A 15,869-nucleotide genomic window follows, 5' to 3' on the forward strand; every position below is an offset into this window, starting at 1 on the left:
TCTCCACAGGCAGAGTTAGCTGCCCTCTGTTTCGTGTTTCCACCACACATTGTCTATCCATCTGTCAAAGAACTTTTCAGATCCCCTTGTAAATGTGTGTGTCTGTGTCTCAATCCCCTTCAAAGACAGTGCTGTGACTTTGGCATCTCTGGTCCTGGACACAGTACCTGGCATACATTACTCCCTCAAAAAAAAAAGTTTGAATTAATGGAAGTTGCTAATAAGAACAATTCCACCTTTTATCTCTGGAAGATGTTCTTGCCCATAGTCTTATCACTGTTACCACATTGTTATAACATAGTAGTGAAAAGAGGGCAACAATTATAATTTCATAGGTAAGAAACTGAGCCACAGAGCTCAGTAAGTTTTTCATTAGGACAATTTATTTGGGGGGACTTCCTGGTGAAGCAGAAATTAGGGGAGAACCAACAAGCACCGACTCCCACGTTTACACTTTTCTGTTACAGCTGTACTGCCCTTGTGCCTAAGGTGTGAACAAAACCAGTTTATTTTCATTTGTATTTTTATGTCCATAGTACAATGATTCTGCCCCAGTGGACATACAGTTGTTTGAAGGATTGCTGGTGGGGGTGGCAGAGGGATTGAACAAAAAATTAAGGGGAAAAAAAAAGAACTGAAAAAAATTAAAAATAAAAATTTTTTATACTCCCTCCCCTCTTCCCAAAGGATTGCTGAACTCAGTGGCTATGAAGGATTACTGAGTTCATTCGGTTATGGTGGTGACTTGAACATACCTTCCTCCCACCCTGATTTGATAAGCTTATTTGAGATGTCTCCGAATGTGTGCACAGTACTTGTTTCAGGCTGGGTTTAGTTTTAGCTGTCTGAACATCTGGTCACCCACCACTGATTATTCTAAGATGACAGTGTTGATCCTGAATGATTCACTTAAGGGGAACAATGCCCTAAGTATCACTGTGGAGTTCAGAAGGATATTCAGTTAGGGCAAGTTACCAGACCTTTATGACTAGGTCACAGAATCTGGTTAGTGTAGATATAACATGCCAGTAATCTGTTTAGTGGCTGATTTATATGGGGGTTTATCAATTAGCCTCTGGTAGTGAGTTCATCATGGTTATTAAGGGCATAGGGTCAGGAGTGAGGGCTGTCTGGGTTTTGATCTTGGCTCTGCCACTGGGCTGGATGTGTAACCACGGGCAAGTTAATATTCCCGCACCTCTGTTTTCTCATGTGATAAATTAATTTCCAGCAAATGTGCCAAGGCAATTCAGGGGTGGGTGGAGGCATTGTCTTTTCAACTCATGGTGCAGGGATTATCAAATATCCATGTGCAAAGAATGAAGTGGAACCCATTTCTCACTTCCTACACCAGAATTAACTAAAAGTGGGTCATGGACATAAATCTAAGAGCTACAACTGTGAAACTCTAGAAGAAAGGAGTATCTTTCCAACGTCAGGTTAGGCAAAGTCTGCTTGGATATGGTACCACAAGCGTAAGTAATGAAAGTAAAAATCGATAAATTGATACTATATTAAAATTGTAAACTTTCTGATTCAAGGATACCATCAAGAAAATAGCCCTGGCTGGCGTAGCTCAGTGGATTGAGCGTGGGCTGCGAACCAAAGTGTCACAGGTTCGATTCCCAGTCAGGGCACATGCCTGGGTTGCAGGCCATGACCCCCAGCAACCGCACATTGATGTTTCTCTCTCTTTCTTTCTCTCTCTCTTTCTCCCTCCCCTTTCTAAAAATAAATAAATAAAATCTTAAAAAAAAGAAAATAAAAAGACAGAGAATAGGAGAAAAGTTTTTTCAGATTTTAAATTTGACAAAGGACTTATATCTAGTATGTATAAGGAATTCTTAGAACCCTAACAGAAAGACAAATAATCCAATCAAAAAGTAGGCAAAAGATCTGAGCAGACTTTGTTGCAAAGAAGATGTATACATGGCCATGTAAGCATATGCAAAGGTGCTCAGCACCAGTACGCATCAGGGAAATTCAAACTAAAACCACAGTGAGGTATCTATTATTTTATATCTGCTGTGATATGTTTAAAGACTATAGCCAAAAAGACCGATGGTAGTAGGTATTGCCATGGATGTGGAGAAATGGGGACCCTCATACAGTACTGGTGGGAATATGAAATGGCACAACCACTCTGGGAAACAGCCTAGCAGTTTCACCCTAGAAGGCTCAGCATAGAATTACCATTGGACCCAGATGTTCTACTCACAGGTATACAACTAAGAGAAATGAAAACAAATGTCTCTACAAAAACTTGTACACCAGTATTCGTGGCAGCATTATTCAATAGCCAAAAAGTAGAACTACCCCAAATGTCCATAAAGATGACTGCATAAATAAAATTTGGTATATTCATACAATACGTTATATTACTTGACATTAAAAAGGAATGAAGTATTAATACCATATTATAACATAAATAACTCTTGAAAACATTATGCTAAGTGAAAGAAGATAGTCACAAGACTACACAGTATGAGTTTATTTATGTGAAATGCCCAAACAGGCAAGTCTGTGAAGACAGGAAGTACTTTGGGGGTTACCTACAACTGGCGAGTTTGAGAGAAATTGAGGAGTAACTGATAATGGGTAAGAGGTTGGTTTTGTTTGGGGATGATTAGTATGTTCTAAATTGGTTGTGGTGATACTTATACAACTCTGTGAATAAACTAAAATCACTGAATTGTACACTTTAAATGAGGGAATTATATAGTATATGAATTCTGTCTCAATAAAGCTGATCTAAATACATGCTTAGCATTCCTCTTGGCCCTTTGAAAGTAGTGAATAAATGTTAGCTAGCATTGTAATAATAACTGTCCTCCTTCATTTTTGTGGCAGTAAAGATGGAACGAGAGGAGAACACTGAGAAAGTAGGTGAACATACCAGTGAAGCCAGACACCAGGTGATAGAGAAGGTGAGAGCTCTGTGACAGTTCTGGGCTAGGAGCCGAGTGCTGATGTAGGAGAACTAATGTAAAGGTTAAGTGAAGTTATGTGGTACAACTGCCTGGCACCTAAGACTGTGAAGGAAATCTGAGTTTAGTTGCCCTTAAAATGCGGTTGAACTTGGCCCTGGGGATCTAGATATCACTAAACCAGGTGTTTTTCACAAATCAATGTGATAAAGCCAGGGTCTTTGTGTCTAGGAGTCACTAAACCAGATGTGTGTTTTCTTTTTAAATCACAGTAATGATAACATGAAGACCAGAGGTTTAGTTCCGGTACTATATATTTTTCCTAGGCACTGTCTGGGGAAACGGAGCACCCACAGTCAGTCCAAAGTGGATGGTTTTGCTCTTTGCAGCACATTGTTGGGGGCCTGAATATTTGAACCCCTCAAGCAGAGGAGGCCAGAGCCCAAGTCCTCATACTGCAGGAATGAGTCTTTGCAGAAGCTTTGCATCAGCACCATAGATGTCCCAAGCTGGTACCAGCGGTTCCTCCTTTAAGAGCTGGAAGTCATGTGTCACTAGGGGGACCTTCTCTGCTAAGATGCATTAATTTGCTAACATGCCCCACAATTTTTTTCCCTAGTGTCTACCACTATAGGGAATTTCCCATTTCAGTGTGGAAGAAAACCAGGTGAGCTGCTTTTCGGATATTTAGACCACACACTGTCACCCACAATCGTGCGGTACTGAGTGATGGAGCCAGGACATAGAAACCCCCTATGTCCGTTTGACTGCCAAGACACTTTACTCTTAGTCTTTACCACTAGGCTAAACTACCTCTCAGGGCTCCACGAAGTAGAGGGGGAAGAGAGTAGAAGGCAGAGAAGCATTATAGCATGTGTATGTTCTCAGGATCAATAAGAAGTCTAGGAGAGCTGGAGTATGGGTGCTATGAAGGATGGAGTGGAGTGGCTTAGTTGCTCGGAAAGGTAGGATGAGAGATTATGTAATGATGATTGCATTTAAACACTAAAGATCAACTTGTCTATATACATTCCTGGAAGGCTTGGGGGTGGGGCGGGAGGTCTTGTTTTGGGGACATAGAACTGGTGTTTGAGGAGAATTATTCTGGAGGCCTCATGACCCATGAGGATGCTGATATCACTGCAGTGCTCCTGGCAGGAGAGGTAGAAGGCTTGAACTAAGTCAGAGGTTGTGAGAAAGGTATTTTGGATATTTAGACTGGATACATTAGAGATCAGAAGGCTCTGTAGGGTTTCATGGCAAGGGAAGAGATAGTTTCATCTGTGTGGACAGCTGTGCATCTATAAAGACAAGGACAGTGTATAGCATAGGAGGGTAGGTTTTAAGGGGGTAGGACTGGAGTCATGAGTTTGAGTTGTATGGAGTTTGCAGGGCTTTGGGACTCTGCTTGGGGTGGGGACCAGCAGATACTTGGGTATTCAGCATCCTCGGTTGAGAACAGTTTGGAAGGTAACATCTTAGGGTTTGTAGTTAAGACCTTGGATGTAGATGAGGCTGTGCAGGAGACAGAAAAAGCACAGAGAAAGGAAGGCTAAGGGGAGAACCCAAGAGCCAATTAAAAACCAATATGTCAAGCCCAGCTCATGCTTATGTGAACATCTTGGTAAGCATTTTGCATACCACATGAAACCTTACAAATGCTGGAGCCAGGGAGCCTAAATTCCTGCATTTTTTACTATACTAAGTATGCTGAAATATTTAAGTTTGTCTCCTGGCCATGTGTTGTTGGAAGCATGGATGCTTTTCTTGTAGGTTAATGGGGTGCTGAATGTCTTGGCATGTTCCTCTCTGTGGCTCCCTAGGGTGAGTTAATGGGTCACACCGTGATCCTTAGTTTGGCTCCTTCCTTTTCCTTAAGCCAAATCTGATCTGGGCCTGAAGTGTGATTTCCTTCCTTCTAGGCTCCCTGGGAGTATTGCTGAGCTCCCTTCAGTAGTTGTAGCTGTAAAGCATCAGCTACCCTGTTAACTGTAGCCCCTACAACTGAGAAGTGCACACTTAGTGTGCAGTGGATGAAAGTGACAAGCTGCCTGGAGCCCCTGAAAGTCATGTTGGGTACATGGGATCTTGGAGGACCCAGCCCCCTTCACAGTTGGCTTCAGCTTGTTCTACTGGGGCCAGCCTGAGGGTTGAGAAGACTGGAGAAAACCCAGAGACAGTAGGCATGACTTGTCAGAAGAAGCAGGGCCTGCCCTCTTTGTGTCAGATCAAAGACTGACTTTTCAGTCATTTGACACTCTAATGTGAGTCTGTGTCTGAGCCAGGGCTGGGGCTCCTGCTGGCCTGTGCCTGGGAACTGTGGGGAACGTGTGGGCCGGCATGTGCTCTGTGACAAGCACCTCTTCCAGATGCTCTCTTCCAATTCAGAGCTGGAGGTATCTGGAGAGATCAGCCTGGCCTCCTCAGTTTTCATATTGGAAGCTGCTGCCCACAGATGCCCTTTTCCCAGTTTAGTTCTGGGGCAAGCTGGCCTGGCTTGATCCCAGCTGCTCCTGCATGGCCATTTCCTCCTGTCACACAGATCTTAGGCTCCAGGGTACAGAGGTCATTCCCAGTTTGCCTTGTGCCTGGGATGACAATATACTTTACTGGTGTCCAAACAAGACACTTTGGAGAGTAAAATGGAACAGCAGCTGGTAACAACACCAGGAAAACAGAAATAAACTGGGACCCTCCCAGGCAAACCAGAATATATTATCTTTCTACCTGAGCTTTTACTTTGGGCTCGATGTTTACCTCCATCCCAGGTCGTCCTCCCCAACAATTCCCCAGATTCCATGACCCATGTTGACTTGGGGGGCCAGGAACTTACATATTTTGGACCTTTGGGATTTGGTCTAGAGAAGGGAAACCTTAGGGATCTTCCGAGTTTGTAGGATCAGGAAATTTTGGGATAACCATGGGAAGTATATATCTGAAAATCTGTTCAGAGTAGATAGTATGGGTGTTTCAGGATTCACCTATTTTTATTGTAAGCGCTAAATTGTTTTCACATATATTCAGTCTTCTCTCATATGTGGCATAAGGTGGCCTGCTGGTAAGGTGCAAAGAATGAGAGAAACATCCTGCTCTACAAGTCTGTGGCCCTGTATAGAGCTCAGAAACAGCCACACAGTCTCCTGACCTGGAAGTGGCTGTGGGGGGAGTTCCAGGCTCTGGGCTCCTGACGGGAGTGAGGGGAGAAGAGGAGTAATCAGCTTGTTTATGCTGTGTGTGTATGGTTTCTACAGCGCAGAGGATGGTGAGAGGGAACTCAAGCATCTGAGTTTCTCTGATATCAAGCCAAACTGGGATTTAGGAAAAGAAGGTATTCCTTTTTGAGAGTAGAGGAGGTGGATATGAGATGTCAGTCCGCTGGCTTTCTTTCTCAGCCTGCACTGGCCCAACTTTCTACCCAAAGCTGGCGGATCTCCATTGGGCTTCAATGAAAAAGGTCTGAGGAGAGGGAATGGCTTCTCACTTGGTCCCCTGACTATGTCCTCTGACCTCTGCCTCCCCCAGGTGACCCGGATGGCCTGGATCTGCCCCTTTTCTCACTAGAGTTAGGAGTATAGTTGCCAGATTTACCATTTTGATGCTCATTTAAATTTGAATTACAGATAATTTTTTAGTATATCTCACACCATAGTTGCAGTTTATATGGCAACCCTAGTTAGTAGGGACTGGTCAGGTTTTGCTTACCTGTAGAGTATGGTGGAACCATTCACAGTAAGACTTTCTTGCAGCAGATATTTATTGAGTGCCAACTATATGTCAGATGCTGCTCTAGGCTCTGGGATATGCAGTGAGCAAGAGGTGACAAGAGTTCCTGACATCAGGAAGTTTACATCTAATGGGATGATAATAAGGAAGGCAAATACATTCGATGGTGAAAGTAGGAAAATGGAATATAAGGCAGAGAAAGTGGGAATAGGGAGGGGTCACACCTGAAGGAGGGTGAGGGATTGAGGGAACAGGCCAAACAGATATTTGGGGAAGAACATTCTAGACAGAGGTTGGCTCACACATCAAAGCCCTGGGGTGCCTGATGTGTTTGAAGGGCGTGAGGGTTGGTGTGAGCTGGAGTGGAGTTGGCACAGGAGGAAAGTGTGGGAGAAGAGCCAGCTACGTCATGGGCATAGGGCCTGTAGAACCCAGGAAGCCTCTGTTAAGGATTTTGGCTTTCACTTTGAATGATAGGCCATTACAGGGTTTTGAACAGGATGGGGTGTGATCTGATCAGGTTTTAAGAGTCAGTGGCTGCTGGTGGAGAACATACTAAAAGCCAACTAGGTTTCAAGTTCTCCCACTCTGTCTTCCGAGGTGGGCTGTGCGGTTTGAGACATGCATGTCACTTGGAATAGAGGGATATTGTTACCTGGACACTATACTTTACAGGATCTTTTCTCCTAACTTTGTCTTTTCCACTGGAGAGAAATATTCCTACTAAAGAAAGGGAGGGACATGTTGTAATTATCTATTCATTAAGCTTTAGAGAAAATAGTGACTTGCTGGATATTATTTATATATCTGAGTTTTGGAGCTTTCAGTGGATTAGTTTTCTTAAAATAGATGGAAGTTGTGGGGATTTTTTTTTTGGACTAAATTAAATTTAAATTATTTGAGAGCTTGAAGAGTTTGAAGGCATGTCTTTCTCTTCCGGGCTTTAAACGGAAAGGGAAGAGTGAGCTGGCTGTGTAGTAAAGAACTTTCCCTGCCTTACCTGTATGGAATTTTCTGATTTAAACTTTCTTCCAGAAAGCCAGCATTTTGCATTTATAATTAAATTATGTAAAAATTAAAAAAATACATGCATTTTATTATTATTTTATTATTTTTAAAGCTTTGGTAAGGGAATCAAGAGATTCCATTCTTTTTTTTTTTTTAAGATTTTATCTATTTATTTTTAGAGAGGGAAGGGAGGGAGAAAGAGAGAGAGAGAAACATCAATGTGTGGTTGCTGGGGGCCATGGGCTGCAACCCAGGCATGTGCCCTGACTGGGAATCGAACCTGCGATGCTTTGGTTCACAGCCCACACTCAATCCACTGACCTATGCCAGCCAGAGTTATATGCATTTTATTTTTAAAAAATAATTATATTTTTAGAGAAAAATACTGGGCCTGTAAAAACTTGCCTTATAAGTAAGATTATTTTAAATGTCAGCAAATTTTGATGATGACAGTTGTAATTCTGAAGGGGTGACAAATATTTTTCAAATATCTTTGACAAACCTATTGGCTTAGAGATGGCAAACTGGTAAATTAGCTTTGATAGGTAGTTGACTAAAACACATTTAAATTTTCAGATAGCCGTAAATATATTTAAAAGTACACAGAAATGAAACACTTCAAAAAATGTATAATGTACATATTCCAAATATGAAAATGGACCATTTACCAGAGCTGTCAGGAATATATTAAGACTGAGTCAATATTTAAAGTAAAGTAAGATATAAGCAGACTTTTGAGAGTATATGCTGGGCAAAAAGAATATAGAATTGCAAGACAGACTGCTATAAAAAACATTGACTAAATATAATGTGTGCTAAGACACAGGTATGTACATTGTGAAGTTAAAAAGAAAGGCATTTTAGACTCAGCCTGTTCTAGGTTAGTGATTTTAGCTGTTTTCTTAAGCAAGGATTAAAATTCAGTATAAACCACTTTAATGTAATGGAGACCCCCGCCCTGATAAATTGAGATTTTTGCCACCCCAGTTTAGAATGACAGTGTAGAAGTATATTAACTTTAGAGTTAGAATGGTCTAGCATTATCACCTCAACCTGTATGACCTTGATTTCTCTAACCTTTAGTTTCTTCTCTGTAAAATGGGGGAAGTGAAACTTACTTCATTGGGTGTTTGTGCTAATTAAATGAGGTGACATATACTGGTTCCTTAGACAGTACTGATGCATGGAAGGCTCTCAGTGAGTGATAGTCATTCTTATTGGCTGTGCTTATTATTTCCTGACTGAGACTATACAATTTATAATACTTAATGATTTCCAGGGCCCCCCAAATTCAAGTTTTAAGTGTGCAGCTAACATGTTTTTGAATGCCTTGGGAGATAAGGAGTAGACAGGAGAGACTTTGGCTCAGAATAAGTGGGAAGTAGGAACCCAGAATCCTGGTGAATGTGCCATTACACTTGACATCACCCTCCAGATGGCCATTCAGCAGGTTGATAATTTGCTTCAACAGACGCAAGCTGAGAGTCTCCTGGGGAGCTTTCCGCAGCATGGATATGTAGCCAGAGGAGCACGTGGCACAGGAGGCCTGAGCCTGCTTGGGTTGTGCACAGGGCTCAGCTGGGCTGGTGGAGGTATTGCTCTGACTTGGGCCCTCCTGGGTCTCAGCTGGTGCTCAGACACTGTCCCTGCCTAAGGCTCTGAAGAGCAGACATGCCCCCTTTGAGGCCTGTGGCCTCCAGCTGCTTTGCAGTCTCTCTTGGGCCAGGGCAGTTCAAGCCCCTGTTCTGCTATTTAAATCCATCATCACTGGTGACTGCTTCTAGCCTATGCAGACGGAGTGTGCGCTACAGGCTTCAACTCATTACCTCTGTGGGAATCCTGACTGGTGGCTGGGGGAGGTGGCAAGGCCTGCACTGCAGCCTTTCTGTGCAAGTCCCAGTCCTGCGGAGAGTGGACCCAGAGTTTGGATCTACTTCCCCTACAGTACCTGTCCCCCTTAGTGGACCTTTCTCCATAGCACAGCCAGAGCCAGGGGTTTTGTTTTCTTCTAGCATGAGGGGACTGTAACACCCAGGCTTGGACATCAAGGTTAAATGACTTTGGGCAACTCAGTTTACCATTTGGGATTTGTTTCCTCCGTTAATAGGCAGTGAACATTTTAACATGTCATCTTTATTGCCATGTCCCTTGGACATAATAGGTGCTTAGTAAATAATAGCTTAAATTTGAAAAAATGGGGATATGTTACCCACAGACCTGAGTGGTGCTGGGGAGGGAAGAATAATTTTGTGAGGAATAGTTGAGGGCCCTTTCATTTCCTCAGGTTCTGTTCCTTTCGTATTTCCAATGCATAAAGAATCTCAGAACTTAAAAAGAAGCAAATTTGTATATATTCATTTACTGACTCAAACTTTTACTGGCTTTGCCGGCGAATCCTAATAGACACCTCTTTAGAAAAGGTATAGCAATTAGTCAAAAGAAACAAAACAAAACCCACTTGTAAAGATGCTCAACATCATTTTATTCATTACAAAAATGCAAGTTAAAACCATGAATTCCTGGTCAGATGAAAGATTCTTGCAGTAATGGAGTATCTCTGGAAGGTGCTGATAAGGGCCTTGTCAGTTTCAGGAGTGGGGAGGTCCTCCTTATAGAGGTTTCTGGAGACTGAGATACCTGGTCAGCAGGCTTTTTTCTGGCTCTGACCAGCGATGGGCTATGGGTGGGTGGGCGTGAGAATGGAACATCTTCCATGAGCCTATGAAGGTGAGGAGTCAGTATCAGCCTCTTGACTGAGATTTGGGGCCAGTTTAAGCCAGTTCTCTAAGCAGTTATTTTTTGGCACTTGGGGTACAAGTTCATCCTATAATAAAACTATAATGGTAGGGGAAAATGCTAGATGACCGTTGGAAGTGCCCCCCCTGGGAGATGAGGCTGCAGGGTGATGGACATTGGGCACCTGCTTAGGGCACTCCCTCAGGTGCATGGGGACACTTGGAGATCACCTCACTGGTTAGAGAGTTGTTTGCTGAGTCCAGAAATAGGACAAAAGCCATTGAGTGTTTTTAAGGGAGATTTCCATTAAGCTTTGTTTGGTGGATAAATAGTTCCTCTCTGCTCTGGGGCATTTTCTCTCTAGGCAGCTGACCCCTCACACGTTTGGGGAGGGAGCGGTTCTAAGGATATTACTATAGTAACCAGGAAAGTAAGGAGAGAAAAGCTTAATTGTCCTGTGTTACTACACAGGATGAAAGTTTGGTTCAGACATAAACATAGGCAAATCTGAAAACTTGTTGCTTTTTTTCTCTCATTTGCATTCTTTAATGTAAGTCTGTTTCTATTCATATCCTTGTGATGGTCGCTGAAACGGAAATATGGAATTGTTCTCAGGACCCACAGCATTGCTCTGTTAGAACAATGCCCTGGTTTTAGAACATTAGGCCTGAATATGTGCTGGCTAGCTTTTAGCTGAGCAACTCTAGGCAAGTTCCCCAGCCTCTCTCTGTGGTTAAATAGGGGCAGTTATACCGAATGTGTGGTTGCCGTGAGGATTAAATGAGATACACAGTAAAGCGTCTGTTATAATGTGAGGAATATGGTAAACCCTCAAGTGTTAGTTTCATTACCTTATATACAACTAATTATCTTACAGTGAAAGTTACAATTGGGAATATGTAGATTTAAAGTACACACTCGTTCATTGTTTTTCTTCTGACTTTAACATTAGAAATATTTGAAAAGCATAATGAGTGAAAGTCAAATTCCAATCATCCGGAAATTAATCAATTTAATATTTATATATTTGGTCCATTTTTTTCTATGCCTATATATACATTTTATTTAATATCATTGAACCATTGGGATCATAATTTAAGTTTTTTGCTTATTATTGAAAATCTGTAGTTATTTTTTATTGTTGTTCAAGTACAGTTGTCTCCATTTTCCCTCTACCACTCCCCCTAGCCATCCCCACCTCCCACCCTCGATCTGTAAAGTTATTTTTTACCACTATCTGGAATCGTGTGTGTGTGTGTGTGTGTGTGTGTGTGTATACTTTATTCCACCAATTGCCTTTTTTTTGAAGCAATTAAAGCAGTTTCCCTCCCACAAGTAATTATAGTGAATGAATGCTCTTGAATATTATACCTGATTATTCTTCAGGACCAAGTCCAGGAAGTGGAATCACATGGTCTAAGTATAGATTAGTTTCTGTGCTTTGCAGTCCACCGCTCAATCCACTGAGCCACACTAGCCAGGGCTAGATTAGTTTCTTTAAGAGCTATGAAAATATTGCCGAATTACTTGTGTCAACCCCACTAAAACAGCAGTAAGAACGCTCATTTTCCCCAGTCAGTGCTGGGTGTTTAATTTTTAAAATGGCTTTGCTATTTTGATAGGTAAAAAGTATCTTACCGTGAATACAATTTGTATTTCTGTGGTTACAGGTGAGCTTAAATAATTGTATATGTTTATTGTGTATTTATATTTCTTTTATAAATTATTTAGCCCTTTCCTCAATTTTCCCATTAGAGTATTACCTTTTTTTATTAATTTTTTTGTAGGATATTGAACCTTTTCATGTATATTGTAAATGTATTAAGTTTGGCATTTCACTTCTTCTTCTTCTTCTTTGTTTTTTTCCCTAAAGCATGTTTTGGTACCACTGACAGTGTGTCTTTGTTGGGAAAAGGCATGCGGGTTGTGGAACATGAACACAAAGAACTATCCTTCATGGCTTCTCTCTTGTTCAGGCTCAGTGATTGCTTGCGATACAGAGGATAGGTGGGGGTCTTGTTGAGCGCCAAACATCTTTTCATTCTGATTTTACTGCAACTGTTCAGAAGCCCTTCCCCACTGGGCGAGTCAGGACATGGGAGATTCCCAGGATGTCCCAGGTATGTGTGCAATGCATTGCTTTGAAGAATCAGTTTTGGGTCACTGTAGAGGATATTAGAAGCAAACATTTCATTCTTACGGCTCTGGAGTAAAATGGCCATGGCCTTTGGTCTACCTCAACCTATCTTAAATTTTATTTGCTTTGGCCAAGTCTGATGGGAAACAGCTATGGGATAGTGAGAAGGGTATGGAGCCAAAAGTTCAAATCCTTCCTCTTCTACTTGTCAGCTTTGTAATCCTGCACAGAGTATATAATGTTGCTCAGTCTCAGTTTTCTGGGTTTGCTGTGTTGGTAAAACAGATAGCATACATGATCCACTTGGTATGTCCTAGACACCCAGTGAATGCTTGCCAGTTAGTTTTTCTCTTTGCACCAGACCATGAGCTTCGCCAGGCCTGTTCTATGTCGCATCCACCGCGGTACTTACTGCGTGTACACAATCGACCCTTAGCCCCTCAGTGATTATCTGCCGGCTGAATGAATGGGGCCAAGCACAGCAGTTTACGTAAGTGCAGATACACGTTGAAAGTGAGAATTGACTTCTAAACATTTTCTGTGCATTACTTTTAGATAAACAGATATAAAAGTATTAAAGTACTTTATAGTATTCATGACTTTGGGTCATCAAGGCACACTGAGTTGGGAGTGTCTTGCATAGTTTGTGGCCTGACATCCTCCCTTTGGGATTGTGACAGGCACCTCTGGGTTAGGGCTGGGGCTGATGCCATGGTGCTGATTGAGCCTACCGAGGTGGGCCCTGGAACCTTGAGTTTCCCCCTGTGTAGTCCTCACAGTACCTGTCAGAACCTACTGGGCCAGAATGAGCTGCCAAGGCGCAACCGGGCCTGTAATTGTTTCCACTTAAGACAGAGCAGAGCTGCTCCTGCGACCCACTGGGAGCACCTGAGCGGGTGTGCAGACACATAATGGGCTCTGCCGTGACTGTGACAGAGGCCAGGTACCAGGACTCATCTCCGAGCAGTTAGTTTTTCTTGAAAGGGGATGCTTGTGGTCTGCTACTCTCCCCTAATACTTCTGACAAGAAAAGGGAATCTGTCCGGCCCTGATCAGCAGTGCTGGCACCTCCCCGCAGAGCCCGATTCTGACAGCCATCCCACCAGGGAGATGTTAGTGTGCCATTGTGTCCGTGTGCTGGGGCTGCCGGAACAAAGGACCATAAACTGGCCGGCTCACAACCAGATAAGTTTCTTGTCTCACAGTTTGGAGGCTAGAAGTATACGATCAGGGGGTCAGGAAAGCCCAGCTCTCTCGAGGCGCTGAGGGGAGTCTTTCACACCTTTGTCTGAGACCTGTGGTGGCACCACCAGTACTAGGTTTTCCTTGTCTAGCAGTGCATCACTCACTCTCTGCTTCCCTTGTCACAGGATGTCTGTTCCTAATGTGTCTCTGCATGATCTAGGGTACCAGATGTATTGCATTAAGGACCCACCCTACCCCAGTGTGACCTCAACTTAACTAATTACATCTGCAGCCATTCCATTTCCAAATAAGGAGGGTCTTATTTTGAGGTATTGAGGGTTAAGTATCTTTAAAAAAAAAAAAGATGTTATTTATTTTTAGAGAGAGGAGAAAGGGGGAGAAAGAGAGAGAGAGGATCATCAATGTGTGAGAGAAACATTTATCAGTTGCCTCTCATAAGCACCCCAACCGGGGCCAGGCCCACAACCCAGGCATGTGCTCTGCTGGGAATCGAATGAGCAACCCTTTGCTCTGTGGGACAATGTCCAGACAACTGAGCCACACCAGTCAGGGCCAGGGTTAAACATAGCTTTCTAGGGACACAGTTAAATCTGTAACACTCATGTTGTACACAGGGATGCAGAGTTGTAGTGGATCAGTAATGTGGCCACAGTTGCAATGAGGATGTTTCGGCCCAGGATTGTGACCCAGGTCAGTCCGACCCCAAAGCCAATTAATTCTCTTTCCACTAAACTGGTGCATCAAAATCACTTGGAGAGCTAATAAAACAACACAAAGCCCTGGGCTGTACGCCATCGCTTCTCCATCTGTGATCCTTGGACCAGCAGCATCAAACTGCCTGGGAGCTGGTCAGAAATGCAGATCCTCAGGCCCACTGCAGACCTACTGAACCAGGCTGTGCAGTTACAAGGTCCCCAAGGATTTGTGTGTATGCACACTCGTGTTGGTGAAACACCTGACTGAGGCAGAGTCCTGCTTTTCCTCACTGACTGCATGTTAGAATTACTTGAGAAGCCTTAAAGCACACAATCCAACCAAACAACAGCAACAGCAGCCTCACCCAAGCCAGTTAAATCAGATGTCTGATGGGGCAGTGGACATTGTTCTTTTCAAAGCTGCCCAGGGCATTCTGACTCACCGTGGGAGCTGGGAACCACAGGGGGCCCGGAGGTGCTTATTTCTGCAAGAGTGTCGAGAACCTTCCATACTAAGGTTTAGGACTCTATGTGTGTGGAAACGATGGGGGAAAGTTTATTTCAGGGAGCTCAGAAGACCAGAGTGAAGACACTCACACTGCATTTCTTTTCCAACCTTACCTCTTACAAATACTTAGTGAAGGACGGCAGCGGAGTTATGGAGCCCGGGATCCTGGGGGAGCATGAAAGGTGGTATGGAGACAGCGCATAGCAGGCACTCAGTGTTTATTAAATTAAAAAGAAACAACAGAAAAACAGCATGGTTTGTCTCACTGAGTTTTGTCATTTATAGGGAAGTCCTTGTGCCGCTTCGGGGCACAGGGAAACATTGCAGACGTAGAAGGCTACACAAGCACTTAAGATGTTTATTAATTCATGAAATATCAGTAAACACAAATGAGTTATTGGAAGCTTTGAGAATAAAATGTGAATAACCCTTACCACCTACAGACTTATTTTCTGCAGTAGATTTTGTTGATGAGGGGAGGCACTGTTGCTCTGCATGGTGACATCTTAGGTTTTAATCCTTCACCCAAATAGGCTGACGGATGAAAGGTCCCTGCTGTTCCTTCAAACCCTGTTGCATCAGTCCTCCTTCTCCTAGCTGATATTTTGGAAGTTCTAGAATGTGGGGAAAGTGCTCATTTCAGTTGAGGGTCTTGCTCTAGCATGCATTCAGTCCTGAGACCAGAATCTCAGAGATGGTGGGCAACTCTTCACGGATGGTTCTAGTGTGCTTTTCTCAGTCCTTGGAAGCCTTGACATTTGTGCAGCATTTTGTACTCCTGATGCCCTCCAACCCTTCCCACCCCCTGTCGCCATCCCATCGCCGTCCCGAAAGTCTCACCTTGCTTGAACTCCATGTACATCTTAGATACTTTCTTGGTCTTCTTTTACTGACCTTTCTTCCTCATCTGGACTCTACTAAATGGTTAT

General features: G+C 43.1%; 1 protein-coding gene across 8 annotated transcripts in view; it reads left to right on the forward strand.

Moving 5' to 3' along the window:
• The window catches only part of TEAD1 (TEA domain transcription factor 1), a 247,566-nt gene that overhangs the window by 88,722 nt on the left and 142,975 nt on the right, over positions 1 to 15,869 (forward strand). The window lies entirely within an intron of this gene.

Source organism: Phyllostomus discolor, chromosome 6 (genome assembly GCF_004126475.2).
Source record: "Phyllostomus discolor isolate MPI-MPIP mPhyDis1 chromosome 6, mPhyDis1.pri.v3, whole genome shotgun sequence".
In the NCBI taxonomy this organism is placed as follows: Eukaryota; Metazoa; Chordata; class Mammalia; order Chiroptera; family Phyllostomidae; genus Phyllostomus; species Phyllostomus discolor.